Below are 16,762 nucleotides of genomic sequence, written 5' to 3'. Positions count from 1 at the left end.
TTATTTAATTTTAATCATGTTTTATGAGATGTTCTGTTCATCATCTCCGGCATTGCCCATGTCGATTGGGAGACACCTCCCCTCGATAGGCTTTCCGGTTTCTTGATATGGTACCCATCCTCAGCTCCGGTAGTATTGCTCCGGTGATGTATTTCACCGGAGATTAGCAATATTAAGAATAATTCTCTAAAAAGAAATGTGGATCTACCTTGTTGATACTGGATTTTCAATTTCTCCGGAGCTCACCGGACCTCCGGGATATAACGGAATAAAATTGTGAATCCTTCTATTTAACATACGTTACACTCTCCATTTAGTGGTTTTAGCTCCGGCGAGCCTTTTACATGCATGTCAGGTTAAGAATACTTGCATGCTCTATTATCTAAGTTAGTCTATTTTCAATAAGGAGAGTAGGTACTTATTTAAAATATTATATTACAGAAAGTCCGTTGCGCCTTCCAAGGCTGTCCAGGGAACTTCAATGATCCAGTGGGGCATGACTGCTGCCGGTCCCACGCTCATTGTTCGATCTCCTTCATTGCAGAAGAAGGCCAGACCCCGTACATGGTCTGGTTCCCGGAGTCTTGTTCGTGGTGTTTTGAATTGACCTCAATTTTATTGAACGATGAGGTAAGATCAAGTAACAAATGTGTACACGATTCTTTCTTGTTATGTTAATATAGACATATTTATAGTTTAATTGCTAGTCAATACGACCCTTTTAATCCTATCCCCTCTTACAGGCGGATGAGGAGAGCTTGAAGACGGCCAAGGCAAGTCTTCGGCAGTGGGTGTCTGGATTCGGCCGCAGTGCTCCACAAGGCTGTCCTTATGTGCTGGATGGCACCTTAGCAACCCGTTTGTTCCTCGGTTCTCCGTCGGCTGCGGTAAAGAACGAAGTAGCTGCTCCTATTATTGAAGCCATTCGAGCTGCTATGGCTCCAAACCAAGAGGACCAACAACTGACGGGAGATGTGGCTGCTCTGGACATTCATCTGGAACCGATGGATGAGTAGGTAAGTGGCGTAGAGGTTCCGGCAGGATCCTTCATTTCACCTACCCCCTCTTCTTCTTCTTCTTCATTCTTAGGTTTTGATAAATCTGTTCCTTCACCTTGGGAAGGTTCTAGGTCAGTCCGACCCAAGGTTAAGCCCTTGAAGGCATCAAAGCCTTCATCTAAGGCTTCTAAGTCAACTCCGTTGGCGAAATCAGCGTCGTCTCCGGCCCCTAGGCCATCGACTTCGTATGATTCATCGCCGACTGCCAAGGCCCCTCCTCCTTCTAAAGGACAGAGGGGTAAGTCCGCTAAATCCGAAACGACGGAACTTGACTTGCAATCTGACCTACTCGTGGACAAACTTTTGTCCAGATTTAGAGAAGTAGTGGATGAGAGGCTAGATGAGAGAATGCACCCTCCTACTCCGGCCCCCACTACAGCCACACAGTCGGTGACTGATATAGTGGCGGAGCAGCTAAAGCCGATCAAAGACATGATCGATGGTCTGCTCCACTCCGGAACTCAAGCTGCTCCGTCGGCAGTTCCAGATGCATCAAAACTTCCGCCGTTCAATAAGAACAACCCTTGGCGGTTTGCCCTCCACGCTCCATACTTGGATGGCACGTTAACCCTTGAAGGTCTAGGTACTCAACCGTTATCGGATTTCGAGTTTTACCCAGAAGGACTCCAGTTTCCTTTCAATGGGTTTGTCCGACTGACGGAGAACGCCTTAGTCAGGATGGATAAAGTTCCTAAGGAAACAGTTATTTTCCCGAAGGAACAAGCCCAAGCTGTCTGGGCGCGCATTCTAACTGACTGGGGTTGCGCAAATACAAAACTAACTCCACACAAGGGATCGTACACTATCTTTACGACTCCCAAAGACATCCCTTCTCCGTTCACTGATAAGATTACGGAGCTAACGGTTCAGGCAGAGAATGATGATCTGGCGATGCCAACTCTTAAGGAGACGGACGCTACCTCCCTCCTCATGCCAGCCACTAGAGATTTCTGGCATGACGTTCCGTCAACTTTCACAGTTGGTAAGCTAGACGCAGACTGTGCGTCTTCCCTATTTTCAGAAAGACTTCCGAAACTGCCGGAGAACTTACTTAAGGCAGAGTTTGAAGCAAGATCGAGGTTGGCAAGATCCATCAACGCAGTGACATCACTGGAGTTGGTGGCTTCGATCTATAAAGAAGAGCAACTCTTCAAGGTCTTAGCGAAGAGTCTGTTACAGACTTATCAGCTGGACCTCCATGAATTCATTGCAGCCAGGAAGAGCTGCAGGAAGCATGTATTAGCTGAGGCGACTATTAGGCATGAGCCTAACAGACTGATCAAATCTTCCTTCTGGGGAAAGAATCTCTTTCCTCAAGAAGAAGTGGACAAGGTGCTACAGGAGGCGGCCAGGACAAACCAAAACCTTCGAGTTCGTTGGGGTCTCTCTTCCAAACGGAAGTTCGACCCTACATCGAAGCACCAGAACCCGAAAAAGAAACAAAAATATTTTACTACTTACAAGGGGTTCCGTGGTCAGCGACGTCAACAAGCTAATCCTCCAGCCCAGGCGTCGAAACCTTCGACATCAAAAGCTCCTCAACCACAACAATTTATGATTGTACCAGCACCACAGGGCGGACAGTCATCTACCACAGCAGCATGGATGTCTTCTCCGGCATTTAACCCGGCCTACGAAGCCACCGGAGCCTTTCGAGGATACCCTACACAATCCGGTGGTAATAGAGCTAGAGGACAGTTCAGCCAACGTAGCGGACCTAGAACCAGAGGCGCAAGGGGTGGTAGAGGATACAAGCCGACCCATAATCAATGAGAAGGACCGGGTAGGAGGGAGACTGTACCGGTTCAGAGATCAATGGACCTTCAGCCCTTGGGCACACAGTATTGTTTCCAAGGGTCTGGGTTGGAAGTGGATGAAGGGGTCTCCACCTCCGCCGGTGAATTTCTTTTAGACACCTACACCAGATCTGAAAGAATACACCAAAGATCTTCTACAGAAAAAGGCTATAAAGAAAGTAAAACGCCTAAAATTCCAGGGACGTCTGTTTACTGTTCCAAAGAAGAATTCTTACAAAAGGAGAGTAGTTCTGGACTTGTCCAAACTGAATTCTTACATTCTCTGCGACAAGTTCCGTATGCTGACTGTCTCGCAGGTACGGACCTTACTTCCCCGTGGGGCCGTCACCACCTCTATAGATCTTACAGACGCTTATTATCATGTTCCGATAGCAAGAAATTTCTCTCCCTACCTAGGCTTCCGCTTAGGCAGAAAATCCTACGCATTCAAGGTGATGCCGTTCGGCCTCAACATTGCTCCCAGGATATTTACGAAACTAGGAGAGACAGTATTGCAACAACTCAGGAACCAAGGAATAATGCTAGTAGCCTACCTAGACGATTGGCTCATTTGGGCGAACACAGTGGAAGAATGCCACAAAGCAACAAACAAAGTAATTCAGTTCTTACAAAGTCTAGGATTTCAGTTGAATTTCGAAAAATCCTGGATACAACCAGCAAGTCAGTTCGATTGGCTGGGTATTCATTGGGACTTAAAAGACCACAAACTATCCCTTCCACCCAAGAAGGTCAAAGAGATAGCATTAGCAACAAAACAATTTATCAAGAACAAAACGATAACAAGACAAGCTTTAGAAAGAATTCTCGGCTTACTCCAATTTGCCTCTGTAACAGACGTCCTACTGAAAGCCAAACTCAAAGACATCAATCGAGTTTGGAGGAAGAGAGCAAAGATACATTTAAGAGACAAAGTATCTATAATTCCCTACGTTTTAATAAAGAGACTTCTCCCATGGACACAGTCCAAGAAACTGACCAAATCAGTTCCTTTACAAATTCCCCCTCCTCAAGTGACGATTCATACAGACGCGTCACTCAGTGGTTGGGGGGGTTACTCCCAACACCAAATGTTTCAGGGAACCTGGTCACTCAATATGAAACAATTTCACATAAACGTGTTGGAGGCAATGGCAGTGTTTCTAACCTTGAAACAATTGCATCATCACAAGACAAGTCATGTGAGAATAGTCTCAGACAATTCAGTGGTAGTCCACTGCATAAACAGAGGAGGTTCCAAATCACCCAATCTGAATCATGTTCTAGTAGCAATATTTTCCTTGGCAGCAAAAAGAAACTGGTTCCTGTCAGCAACACATCTGGCAGGAGTGAAAAATGTTATAGCGGACGCTTTATCCAGGACCAAGCCTTTAGAATCGGAGTGGTCCCTAAACATGAATTCGTTTCGGTGGATATCCAGACTAGTTCCAGATCTCCAGGTAGACCTATTTGCGACATGCACCAATCACAAACTACCTTGCTACGTAGCCCCCAACCTGGACCCTCAGGCCTATGCCATGGACGCATTAGCCTTGGACTGGAACCACTGGCAGAAGATTTATCTGTTCCCTCCAGTGAATCTTCTGATGAAGGTATTACACAAACTACGTTTCTTCAAAGGATCAGTAGCCCTAGTAACACCCAACTGGCCCAAGAGCAATTGGTTTCCGCTCCTACTAGAGCTGAAACTCTATCCCAGACGGATCCCACATCCAAAATTGACACAAATAGTCCAAACTCAGACTGTGTCAGCTTCCTCAAAAATAGTTCAAACCCTAACTTTGTGGACTTCATGAAATTTGCAGCTCATAAAGATGCAAATATTGATCCGGAGAACGTCTTATTCATAGAATCTGACAAAAGGGATTCAATGCTTAGGCAATATGATTTGGCTGTTAAGAAGTTAGCGGAATTTATAAAGAATTGGGATATTCTTCAAATGACCCCGAATTTGGCCATTTCATTCTTTAAAACCTTGTTTGATAAAGGCCTAGCCGCTAGTACTATTACTACGATTAAGTCAGCTCTGAAAAAGATTTTTCAGGTCGGGTTTAATATTAATTTAGCAGATTCTTATTTTTCATCCATTCCCAAAGCTTGTGCTCGACTTAGACCTACAATTTGTCCTCAAAAGGTCACTTGGTTTTTAAACAATGTTTTGAAACTAGCCTCGGACACCAACAACGAATCTTGCTCTTACATTTCTCTGCTGAGAAAAACATTGTTTCTTACAGCCATGGCCTCAGGCGCCAGAATATCAGAATTAGCAGCTCTCTCACGTAATCCTGAGAACTTAGATTTCCTCCCATCAGGAGAAGTACTGCTCTCTCCGGATAGGAGTTTCCTAGCTAAAAATGAAGATCCTCAAAATAGATGGTCTCCTTGGAAAATTATACCTCTACCTCAGGATACATCCCTGTGTCCTGTGGTAACTCTTAAAGCCTTTTTAGCTAGATCCTCCTCACGATCCTCCGGTCCTTTATTTTCCAGAGAGCAAGGTGGTACTATCTCCATTCAAGGTATTAGACAGCAAATACTCTACTTCATAAAACAGGCTAACCCAGAATCTTTTCCACATGCTCATGATATTCGGGCTATAGCTACCTCAATTAATTATTTTCAAAATATGAATTTTGATGACCTTAAGAAGTATACGGGTTGGAAATCTCCTCGGGTCTTTAAACGCCACTACCTAAGAAATATTCAAGCCTTAAAATTTTCCACTATAGCGGCGGGGAGTTTAATCTCTCCGGACTAACTTTCCTTTCTTTCAATTTCGTCCCATTCCTTTTACTTTCACCTTTCTACCTGCCACTCTCGCCACGATGCCTCTCACCTCGGTAGATCAGATTCAGCCATCCAAGTATCATGCTTTCCTCTTCAGAATATCGATCAATCTTGGATTGTGCTTAATCCTACATGTATATATTGTATTATGAAATGTATATGAGTCTTTTACATTTTTGATTTATGTATGCATATTTAGTGATTAAGTTATAATATAAGTTATATTCTTAAGTTCAGACATTAAGTTTATATACTAGTAATAATTAGTTAATGAAGATTTATCTATTAATGATGTTTTCGTTATCCTTAGTATTAATTTGAATTCATGAGCTTGGAAGGCATTCTCTTGTATTTTTTCACCGGCGAACACAGGTCGACCCAGAAAAGGGATTTTGACGGAGGAAAAATCTATTTCTGGGGAGAGACCTGTGTCGCCCGGTGAAACCCTACCCTGTTTCCCATCCCATTCCTTTCCAAGCCATTACTGAAATCTCTTACAGAAGGATGTAAGATGGCGCTCGCATCGGGCGGGGGCTGGGGGAGTCGGAGCGGTGTGGTTGAGACCGCTGTAACGGCTCATCCCACGTTCATGTATTGACGAAGGAGTAATCTAATTGGAAGATGACCTGTGTTTAGTGGCTTTCACACGCCCTTTCTTTATACACGACGCCCTTGAGGTGCTCGCGCGAGGGTAGTAACCTCTGCATACCAATGGTTTAACTTTCTCTGGTATATTTGGAAATTATTTATATCAGAAAAGAAGTAAGAAGGACCTTTTCACCGGGCGACACAGGTCTCTCCCCAGAAATAGATTTTTCCTCCGTCAAAATCCCTTTTTTTATTGTTTTCTGTTTGTCATACTATGCTATACAGTATTTGTAAAATGAGCGTTAAAACAAACAACCCAATCATACTAGCAGATGAGAGAGAGAGAGAGAGAGAGAGAGAGAGAGAGAGAGAGAGAGAGAGAGAGAGACCTACACTATATATACAAAATGAATTTGATATTCAACATTTGTGGGTTAATTTTAGGAAATAGGAAAATACAGAAGGGAGGGGGGGCCAGGAGTAATTCACTAGTAGTACTGTAACTATTCATCTCATCAAGTATGGAATTAACTGTCGCCAATGTCATGAAAAAACATTTCTTTGGCATCTTGCTAGTTCAGTCGGTGGTTCATTTCCTGCCTGAATTTCCCTTCCATAATTATAGCATGTCCAGACCTTCTCCGCCTGAGTTACAAGCTTTACAGAACAATAGATTCAGAGGTGCTCTTGTACAGGCAGTCCCCGGGTTACGACGGGGGTTCCGTTCTTGAGACGCGTTGTAACCCGAAAATCGTCGTAAGCCAGAACATCACCAAAAAAGCTAAGAAAACCTTACTTTTAATGCTTTGGGTGCATTCAAAACTATGTAAACTGCATTCTTATTGCATTTTGCATCAAAAAACCTTCAAATATTGATTATTTTGCATTTTTGGTGTCATATTTCTTCTGCCAGATGAGCGTTGTAGGCGTCGTAACCCTGGAAATAATTTCTGATGAATATAATTGAAAAGCGCCTTATCCTCGGAACGTCGTAAACCTAACCCGTCGTAACCCGGGGACTGCCTGTATTTGTTTTACAAAGCTACCGAAGCAGAAGGGAATGTAGCATTTAGACCAAAGGCCAAGCCCTGGGACCTATGATGTCATTCAGCAGTGAAAGAGAAACAGCAGTTGAAGCTTTATGAGACAAATGTCAGAAGAGCGTTGAGGAAAGTAAGATGAAAGAAGAGAATGTGAACGGAGGTGCAGTTAAAGGAATCTAGGGGTCTTGGAAGGGATGGAGCAGAGACTGTAATGCCTACTGTGCCCTGAGTGAGGTGCACTGATGGCACTGCCCCGTACAGCATTACTTATTGTAGGTAGGTCATGCATTCTGTAATGCCTTCCTCTAACGTTCGTTTCTGTCTAAGAGTAAATTCTAAAGTTAGCCCAAAGATATTTGTACCCCTTAGGAGGGTGGTGTACTGTAGGCATTACTTAATTGGGTTCTTTGCAGCAAAGCAGCCCTTTGGCCTCTTAGCTGCAACCTCTTTCATTCCTTTTACTGTACCTCCTTTCATATTCTCTCTCTTCCATCTGACTTCCCTTCAACTTCACCTAACAACAATTTCATCGTGCTTCAACTGCAAAAGTTTTTCTCCTCCTGTTATGCCTTTGAACCTTCCTTGCGGTCAGTTTCCCTTTCCCAGCACTTGGCCTGAATCCTATATTCTATTTCCCTTCCATCGGACGTCAATCATGACTACAGCCACAGAAACACAGATGAAGACCCCAGGATGATGGCATTCTTTGACCCCCTTGTCCAGTGGGAGCGGAGGGCTGGACTTCGAACGTGGACCTCAGGCGGACCTGAGGTTGCAGCAGCAGCAGCAGTATTCTTCCGTGACTTCCTATTCGGACGACAATAATGACTCTGCCCACGGTAAAGTTTGTTCGTCTCTCGGGCCTCCGTTCTTCTGTTCCTCTCGGTTTCACCTTCAGACTTTTCTGTTATTACATTTTTATTCCTCTCAGTTTCCCTTTCAATGCTTTCTGTTATTTTTCCTCAGTTTCCCTTTCACAAACATTTTTATTCCTCAGTTTCCTTTTCATTTCTTTCTATGCGTCCCATAGTTGTGCTTTGGCAATCAACAACTGAAGAAGTGCCCGAGACAATATAGAGGACAACAATAAGGAAGAAGAGGGCGAGGTCAATATATCTGTTGGTTTTTGAGCGGAAGACTCGAGCCTGAGGTCTTCTTCCATTGTTGGGTCTTTTAAAGATTGTTTTGGTTACCTTCTCATTCTAGAGCAGGAGCACAGGGTTGAGAAAAATGGTTTCGCTCAACTGGACCTATATACAAAGTTTGATGACTCAGGTATTTAGTACAAACCTTCTTGAACATCACCAGTTAGTTATTTCACTCAAATTGTGTTATCACTCTTTTATTATGCCATGTTATATAACCATTTTTATAGTTAAATAAAATGGTTTTTAATGCCTCAGTGGTGTGGTTGGTGTGGTCTTTGCCTGCCACCTCAGTGACCACAAGTTCGATTCTCGGGCATTCCATTGAGGGGTCAGAGATGTGTATTTCTGGTGATAGAAGTTCACTCTTGAAGTGGTTCAGAAGTTATGTAAAGCCGTTGGTCCTGTTGCTGATCAACCACTGGTTCCATGCAACGTAAAAACACCATACAAACAAACAAAAAGTATAACATGGTTTTGACCATTTTTATGATTTTGCAGTCTGCTGACACTGCAAAGTCATAAAAATGGTCAAAATTTATCAGTATAGGAAGCCCAACAGAGAATTTCTTCGCTATGTCTTGGTAAATGACCACTCTTTTGGTATTTTTCTACTGACCAATCATAGTGCGTCCTCAACTTATGACACCACTGACTTACGGCGGTACGATCTTATGAACGCTTTTTCAGCGCCGTTAACGGCCTGTTACTGCCGTAAGTGCTGTTGACGGTGCTAATGGAAAGAACAAGCATGAAGTCAACAGTGATTATGGCACTGTAACATGATGCAACATCAACTTATGGCACTGTGAGTGCTGTTAAAGTGCCGTTAACGGAGAAAAACAGACTTACAGTGGAAATCAAATTGCAGCACGGTGCTGGAACAGATCCCCTGCTGTAAGTCAGCCAGGAGTCTCCTTCTTTGGGCAGATCAAAATCGTACCCATCTGATCACAAGATTCATTCAGGGAAGATGAAGCGGATGAGTTAAGCCGTCGCAAGCAGATACTCCCTACAGAGTGGGACTTGGACCATAGGGTTTGTGTCGACCCTTAGAAATTGTGGGGAGAAGTGACGTTGGATTTGTATGCGACATCCAGAAACCACCATCTTCCTCTGTGCTGCTCACCCTTCCCAGATCCTCTAGCTTGGGCGACTGATGCGATGATGCTGGATTGGTCCAACTTGGGTCTGTACGTGGATGGTAAAGGAGGTCCTCAAGAGGTTCCAGTTGCACTAGAACGTCAAGATGACCCTGATAGCTCCTTTTTGGCCGTGGAAGGAATGGTTTCCGGAATTTCTCAAACTCCTGGTAGACTTCTCAAGGCTCCTTCCATTGATTCCAAGTCTGCTCTGACAACCTCACTTCTGGAGGTTTTATCATGACACATCCACTCTGGCTCTGAGACAATTTCGACTGTCTGCAGACTCATATGAGCGAAGGGCTTTTCAAGAGCTGCTACAGAAACTAGCACTCAATGTAGACTACAGTGTACTAGCAAAGTCCACCAGGCGAAGTGTGCAGTGTTTAGACTTTGATGCAAGAAAAATAACAAACCACTTTAGCTCAAGTGGCAGACTTTTTTTTTCTTTACTCAAGATCCTCCAGGGGCCTGTCTTCTTCAAATATAAAAGGATATACAGCTATGCTTGATATACAGCTATGCTTACCTCTGTTCTTAGACACAGAGGGTTAGATATTTCATCCAACCAGGATCCCTCAGACCTTATTTGGTCTTCTTACATGACCAAGAATAAGAATGAAGAAACGTGTCCTTGGAACCTAGACAGATTCTCGTTTTGAGGCCATGTGTTTGTCTTCATTGAGAAACCTCACAAGACGACTATTTTTCTTGTACCTCTAGCCACTGCTAAGAAGGTGAGTGAGCTCCACGCGATAGACATAAGGATTGGTTTTTCACAGGGAGATGCTGCCTGTTCCCTCACTCTGGGTTTCCTAACAAAGAATGAAAATCTCTCACAGCCCTGGCCTCGTTCCTTTACCATAAATGTTTAATGGACATCCTTGGTCCAGAAGAAGAGGTGAGAGTTCTGTGCCCAGTAAGAGCACTAAGATATTGTATCCAAAGGAGAGAAGATTAGAGGTCCAGCAAGTAACCTTTGGCGTTTGGTGAAGAACCCCTCGAGACCCTTGTCTGCTCACGTATTCTTTTTGCAACATCTCATTTTGGAACCACACTCAAATTGGAGAGGATATTTTATCTGTACTAAAGGTTAGAGCCCACGATGTGAGAGCAGTTGCTATATCGGCAGCTTTTAAAAATAACCTTTCCTTTCTTTTATTTTACAAGAAATGTCGATCAATGTTTGATTTGCATTATTTTTGAGACATGGCTGGTGTAGTGTTTGGAGAGGAAACGTATGAAGCATCCCTTCAATCCCTCTGTCTCTTCGCCTTAAAATAGGGTGTTGAGTTTTTGGTGAGCCTGGAGGGTACTATGTACCTGGAGTCCCCTCCGATTTTAGTGAAGGATATATATTTTTATAATATGTGTTGTAGGTGACTATATTCCCTGGTAGTTGTTTTTTATTGTACTGTGCCCTTGGGAGGGGCAAATATTTGTTGGAGTTGTTAATGTTTGGATGTCTCCTTCGTTGCAAAGTTCACGTCAACTTCGTCAACAATTGGACTTCTCCTTCATTGGGAATTCTCCCACTTCATTAGAGGCAATCCTGGCTATACCGCTACATACTTGGTTGAGATGAGTGCCAACCAGAGGCAGTATCTACCTGCAGCAGCTCTCTCACCAGGTAAGGGATTAGTTACTTGTATAAAAATTTAATTTTTATGATAAAATAAAATGTTATATATACTTACCCAGTAAATCTGAATGGAGCCTGCAGTCCTCCCCTTGCATCGACATTTGACCATAAACAAAATTGAGCTCTTGGCCGAGTTGTTTTTCTCTCTGACCCTGAAAGTGGGTGGGGTCAGTCACCTCCAGAAACGAAAGACTGTTGCTGCCATGATTTTAAAAAGTGAAGCTGCTGTTGAGTAGAAACCCTAAGCTAAGAAATTCCTGGGTAAGTTATACATACACATAAAAGTGTCATTTTGTCATTCTCACATCAGATTTGACCCCAAATCTGGTAAAGGAATAATATGTGAGAAGGGAAAAAAGGCTGGCAACATGTCAGACACACTCTGCACTGTAAAAATATAACTAATTGGTTAAGAAAAAGTTGCCATTTTACTGGTAAGCTCCCCTTATCTCTGAAATTGTAACAAGCTCTTTGCATCATCTCCCTTACAGAATGGACCATACTGAAAAAGTAATACCACAATTTGAGTGTAACAGCTTTCTTAGTGGTGGTCTAGAGGGTCCATCCTAACCATCCATAGCATCAAACCTCTTCGTATGTAGTACCAGTTGAATGAACTACTATATATTTGGCCCCGTACAGGAATTAGCTCCTGCTCTACGCCGCTGCCTTTGTTTTCCCTTCAGGTCTTCCGTTGTCGGGCCTTTCATACATTCTTTCATCCCACGGGGAGTAGTGTCTTCAGTGTACATCATGTGGGCAATACTTGAAAATTCTTTGCAGCATCCCTTCCATGGTCCCTAGTAGCTGCTGTACCTCTGTTCATACTGTTCTCTTTCTTCCATCTTACTTTCCTCAGCCCTCTTCTCCTGACAGTTGTTTCCTCTTTCTTCCATCTTAAGGTGCGTCCACACGGTTGAACAATGTCTGATGGACAGACATTTTTACCGTATCATAGGCGAAGCAGGGTGACGTCATAAGCGTTGAAACAATGTTAGTAGATCTGGCAACAAACAGTGGTGGTAACAGATTAGGTTGTATACCACTGGTTTTACTCTGCTCACAAGGCCAAGACCAGCAGACAATTGTTAATTGGTAACAATGTCCGTCAGACATTGTTTGACCATGTGGACGCACCTTTACTCTCCTCGGCCCTCTTCTCCTGACAGTTGCTTCATAGTGCTTCTTCAACAGTAAAAGGTGTTCCTCCTGTTATGCCTTCCAAACCTAACCTTTCTATTCCTCTCGGCTTCCCTTTCAGCCCTGAATGGCCTCATCATAGTCCCAGCACTTGGCCTAAATTTTGTATTCCATTTCATTCCTATAAATCCTATGGCATAATTTTACCCTTTGCTTCATTGGCCTGTCAGTAAAGAGAGAACTGCTGAAACATGAGTGAATAAAGGAATATAATTATGTAATTTATACAGTATAAATATATCATTTATATGATTATTGTAAGGATTATACAGCGGTAGTTTTGTTGGGACGAGTGTTTCCCGATGGTTCCATTGCTATGGTTGTTGCCTCCTTACCTGTGAATTTTTGTTTTTCTGTTGTGGTAATTTATGCCTGTCACGGGGACTTTGGTAGCATGAGGCAGTAGGGGACAATCTTAGAGCAGTCGGTAGAAAGGTAGCGAGGAATACTGACCAGTCAGCAGCATGCCAGCATGGAGGCAAGAAGCTGTTTAGCATAGAGTCAAGAAGCAGTTAGCTTACCTGAGGGCCAGATGGAGTACAACTTCATCCTATATTGTGGCCTTGTCATATAGAGTACAACAGTGATTGAGTGTGACTGTCGTTTGGAGTACAACTTCATCATATACTGTGACCTCGTCGTCTAGAGTACAACAATGATTCGGGGTGAAAGTCTTTTTGTGTACGACTTCATCATATAATATGGCTGCATTTGAGTGTTCTGGTCTGAGTATGGTGGACTAGTTTGAGATGGAGTGTAACTAAGTTGGTTGGAGTGTGACTTCACTTCCGACTGTTTCGGATGTTAGCTGCATTTGAGTGTTCTGGTCTGAGTATGATAGACTTGCTGATGTTGTAGGCCCACCTCCTTAAAATTACCTATGGTGGTTGTGTTATGGGTTATGACTTTTATCTGTAAATTTCAGATTTGTGTTTGGAGGTTTAATGTAAAATGAAAATAACCCTGTGTTGGTTGTGTTACAAGTTATGACTGTTATCTGTAAATTTCAGATTTATTTGGAGGTTATAATATATATTATGAAAATAACCTTATGGTGGTTGTGTTAAACATTATGACTTTCATCTGTAAATTTCAAGTTTGTTTGGAAGTTATATTTTAGGAATTTATTGAAGTTATTTGTCATACTGATCAGTTTGTTCTTTGCTGCTGCTTCATTATTATGAATTTACTGACAATTGATATTTATTATATCGACCAGTTTAATTTTGTTGGTGGTTTCTTATTATGAATTTACTGACTTTCTTAAAGTAATTTTTGAAAGATTGTGCTAATGCAGTATTGTGAATTTAACAGACTGTTAAAGTAATTTTTGAAGTGTTATGTGTTTGCATTGCTCCTTAGTTCATGTTTATCGTAATATTTATGCTGGCCTGGTAACGTTTATTGATGTTTATGGACTTAAGTCAATTATTTATCTTTGAATGAGGATTATGAAGTAGAGTTTGCGCTTACACCAACCCCAATACGTTTTTGATGCTCGCATGTTTTTGATGTTCTCATTTGGAGTAACGTAATGTTTGTGACGTTAGTTTTGTAATTGATTTGATGTTATGTATGAAGTGTTTTTGAACTTGTAATGTTTAGTACTTGGAGTAACTTTCAGTAATGACTTAATTTTCAGAGTGAAATAATTTTGGATTTGATTGTATAGCTTTTGTTGTTTCATGTTAAGTATTTAATGATTGTTGCTGATGTATTTTTTTGATTGAGTATTTAATTGTGTTGTTCAGTAAGTTTTTAATTTGAATGGGTATTTGGCTTTAAAGTAAATTTTGCTACCAACTCCTTTGTGTAAATATTGGTGAGCCCAACTTTGTACATAATTGTATAAACGTTTTAATTATGTAAATAAATTACTTTTACGGTAACTCTTTGGGTTTTGTTGAGCTCCTTCCTCCTTTGTTGTCTCCATTCCTGCCAGTCTATCCAGTTCCAATACTGTTTTATATTATGAACCAAGAGGGCTTCATAATAATATATGTAAATTTATATAATTTACTTACTACTACCTGTTGCATCAATTGTTTGCTGCTAAAAAGAGTTATTCGAGAGATTGAAGAACATCAATACAAACGTAACGGCATCCATTTGGCCATTCTGTTCAATGAAGTTTATTATTATCATAGAGACCAGCACTGATTGTCACATATTCCAGATACCTGTACCACCCAGAGAGCCAGAGGAATACTGATGAGAGTCGGGTGAATGGCGAATTGCACAGGCTTCCAAACACCATTCTGTCCATCAGCAGCGGCAGCACTGGAATGCATAGACACTCCTTCAGGAGGTACATGGCACCTTATATGATCATGGTGGTCGATTCCGACCAGGACCCCAATAACAACAGTGATTCAGATGGCCAGGTGCAGGTACTCTCACTGTCTGCTGCAGAGCTACGTTGAGACCAACGGCTCGAACGACAAGAGTCGGTCCGGCAGCGACGAGACTTGCGAGGCCGGAGATGCGTTTGTGCATGGAGCTGAGACGAAAGTGTTGTTATTATGTCTGAGATAGTGGACTCCAATGCCATCGAGTCGGAAGTAGGCAAAGTAGGGCTGCTCAACTGAGCATAGCAAACAGGTTGGAGCGGAGAGCTAGGGACTGGAGAGGAAGTGACAGTGTGGTTTTATTCTAGATGTACCTAGTGTTGAGAGTGTCATTTCAGATTTTGGAGTCAGTAACGTGAGCAAGGGTGGTGTTGGTCAGCCTGAAAGTGACTTTAAAGTGAATTATGCAGTTAGCCAGGTCATAACAATTAGCGGGATATCAATTGATGACAGTGGTTGTTATTGTTTGACATGATAACAATAATCCTCTCTTGCCAGCTTACTTCAAACAGAATGGACAGTCCTAACAATGCCAAGAAATGAGTATAGTACCATAATAATGTTAGAAATTATAGGAACCACGAGGAAGACCTTTGAAAAAGCAGTTAAACATTAAAATGTTGATATGCTCCTTTGTATTTTGTATCTAGTTAACCTCTGCATGAAAAAATATTAAATGGTGTTGAAAGGAAGACCCTTCTCTTAGCAAGTGAAGAACGACACTTCTGTTTATTATTCGGGATGAAATGGCGGACCTAATAGTTTAAAGGATCAGTCTAATTTTCTCTGCTTGTAAGAGAGAGGTGCACGATTTTTTCTGCCTCCCTAGCGACACTGCCTTCTTCCTTGTACGAGTCATCACTTCCTTTCAGGCTCTTCCTCATTAGGTGTCTACAATTCTACCCTCTCCAGTTTTTAGTTCATTTGAAAACTTAAAGCTTTAACTAAAGATCTTTGAGATTCAGGAAATGTCTGATAATTCAGATGCCCATATTGACAACTTAATATTAACAAATATTTTTTTTAACAAGTAACAGCAGCATTTTTTCATCACTCGCTGTAAATTTTATATTAAAACAGATTGGTGATGGTTATTTTGGATTGAAGCTGAATACTTTTCAAGAGACCCTCAAATGGTTGAGGTACTTTTATGGTAATTTATTTTTTATTTTTTTGTATGTCACTTTTAGCTGAATAAAAAGGAACAAATATATTTGCTGTTGGTAAACAGAAGCCACAAGTTTATTGCTTCCAGGTAAGTGCTTTTGTTTTAGAATGAAAGGAGTTCATATGTATGATCTGTGTAGAAAGTGCTATGCCTTGGATTGTTTTAGTGGAACGAATGCAATTGATTATTTATTGTAGGTAAAAAAAGATGACTCTTCATTGTTTGTACTAAAATGAAGGCAAAATTGTTTACTTTTTGTAGGTGAATGCAAAAAGTTATTTGCTTTTGTAGGTTAATGCAAGAAATTGTTTATTTCATGTATGTAAAAGATACCAATTGTTGACCTTCTGTAGATGAACAAACACAATAACATCAGATTATATGCTGTTTCTTACGCTTGTATATAAGCAATTCCAGGGGTTAGGTTTTGCATATTGTAATAGGTCAGTTACCTCAAAACCTCAGATAACCAGAAGAAACAAAAGTACAAAATTCTTGTACTGTACAAACAAGGAGTACACATATCATTTTGTGTTTCCGGAGATATTGGCAATTATGGATTTTTAGCTGGTTTCTGTACTTGTATACTTAGAGCATTTTCTTTCTAAAGTTATAAGTACAATATTTTGTTTTTTTTAAGTCATCATAAGTACCTGCAAACCTTTTCAAGAATACATAAGTGCCCACTTATCAGCAAGATATCACAAATTTTAAGTAATTTGTATTTTTCCTAGCTATACTTACCCCGAACTACTTTCTTAGGAGAATCCTGGATGTCAATCCGGTACCGACCGGAAAAAACTGGTTATTCCCTCTCGACCCCCAGC

The 16,762-nt window shown here is 41.7% G+C and overlaps 1 protein-coding gene across 4 annotated transcripts in view; it reads left to right on the top strand.

Annotated features, from left to right (window-relative positions):
- The window catches only part of LOC135204667 (gastrula zinc finger protein XlCGF52.1-like), a 41,041-nt gene extending 24,520 nt beyond the window's left edge, over positions 1-16,521 (top strand). For 2 of the 4 annotated variants that reach the window (XR_010312282.1, XR_010312283.1), the window contains exon 5: positions 14,596-15,992. The gene's annotated coding sequence lies outside the window, so the exon portion shown is untranslated. Of the gene's footprint in view, positions 1-2,873; positions 8,130-14,595 lie in introns of those variants that run through there. The other 2 variants (XR_010312281.1, XR_010312284.1) reach the window with 2 other exon arrangements.
- The last annotated feature ends 241 nt before the right edge of the window (positions 16,522-16,762 follow it).

Source organism: Macrobrachium nipponense, chromosome 47, assembly GCF_015104395.2.
Source record: "Macrobrachium nipponense isolate FS-2020 chromosome 47, ASM1510439v2, whole genome shotgun sequence".
Classification (NCBI taxonomy): Eukaryota; Metazoa; Arthropoda; class Malacostraca; order Decapoda; family Palaemonidae; genus Macrobrachium; species Macrobrachium nipponense.
Note: the sequence above shows the minus strand (reverse complement) of the source record. Positions and strands in the feature narration are given on the sequence as shown.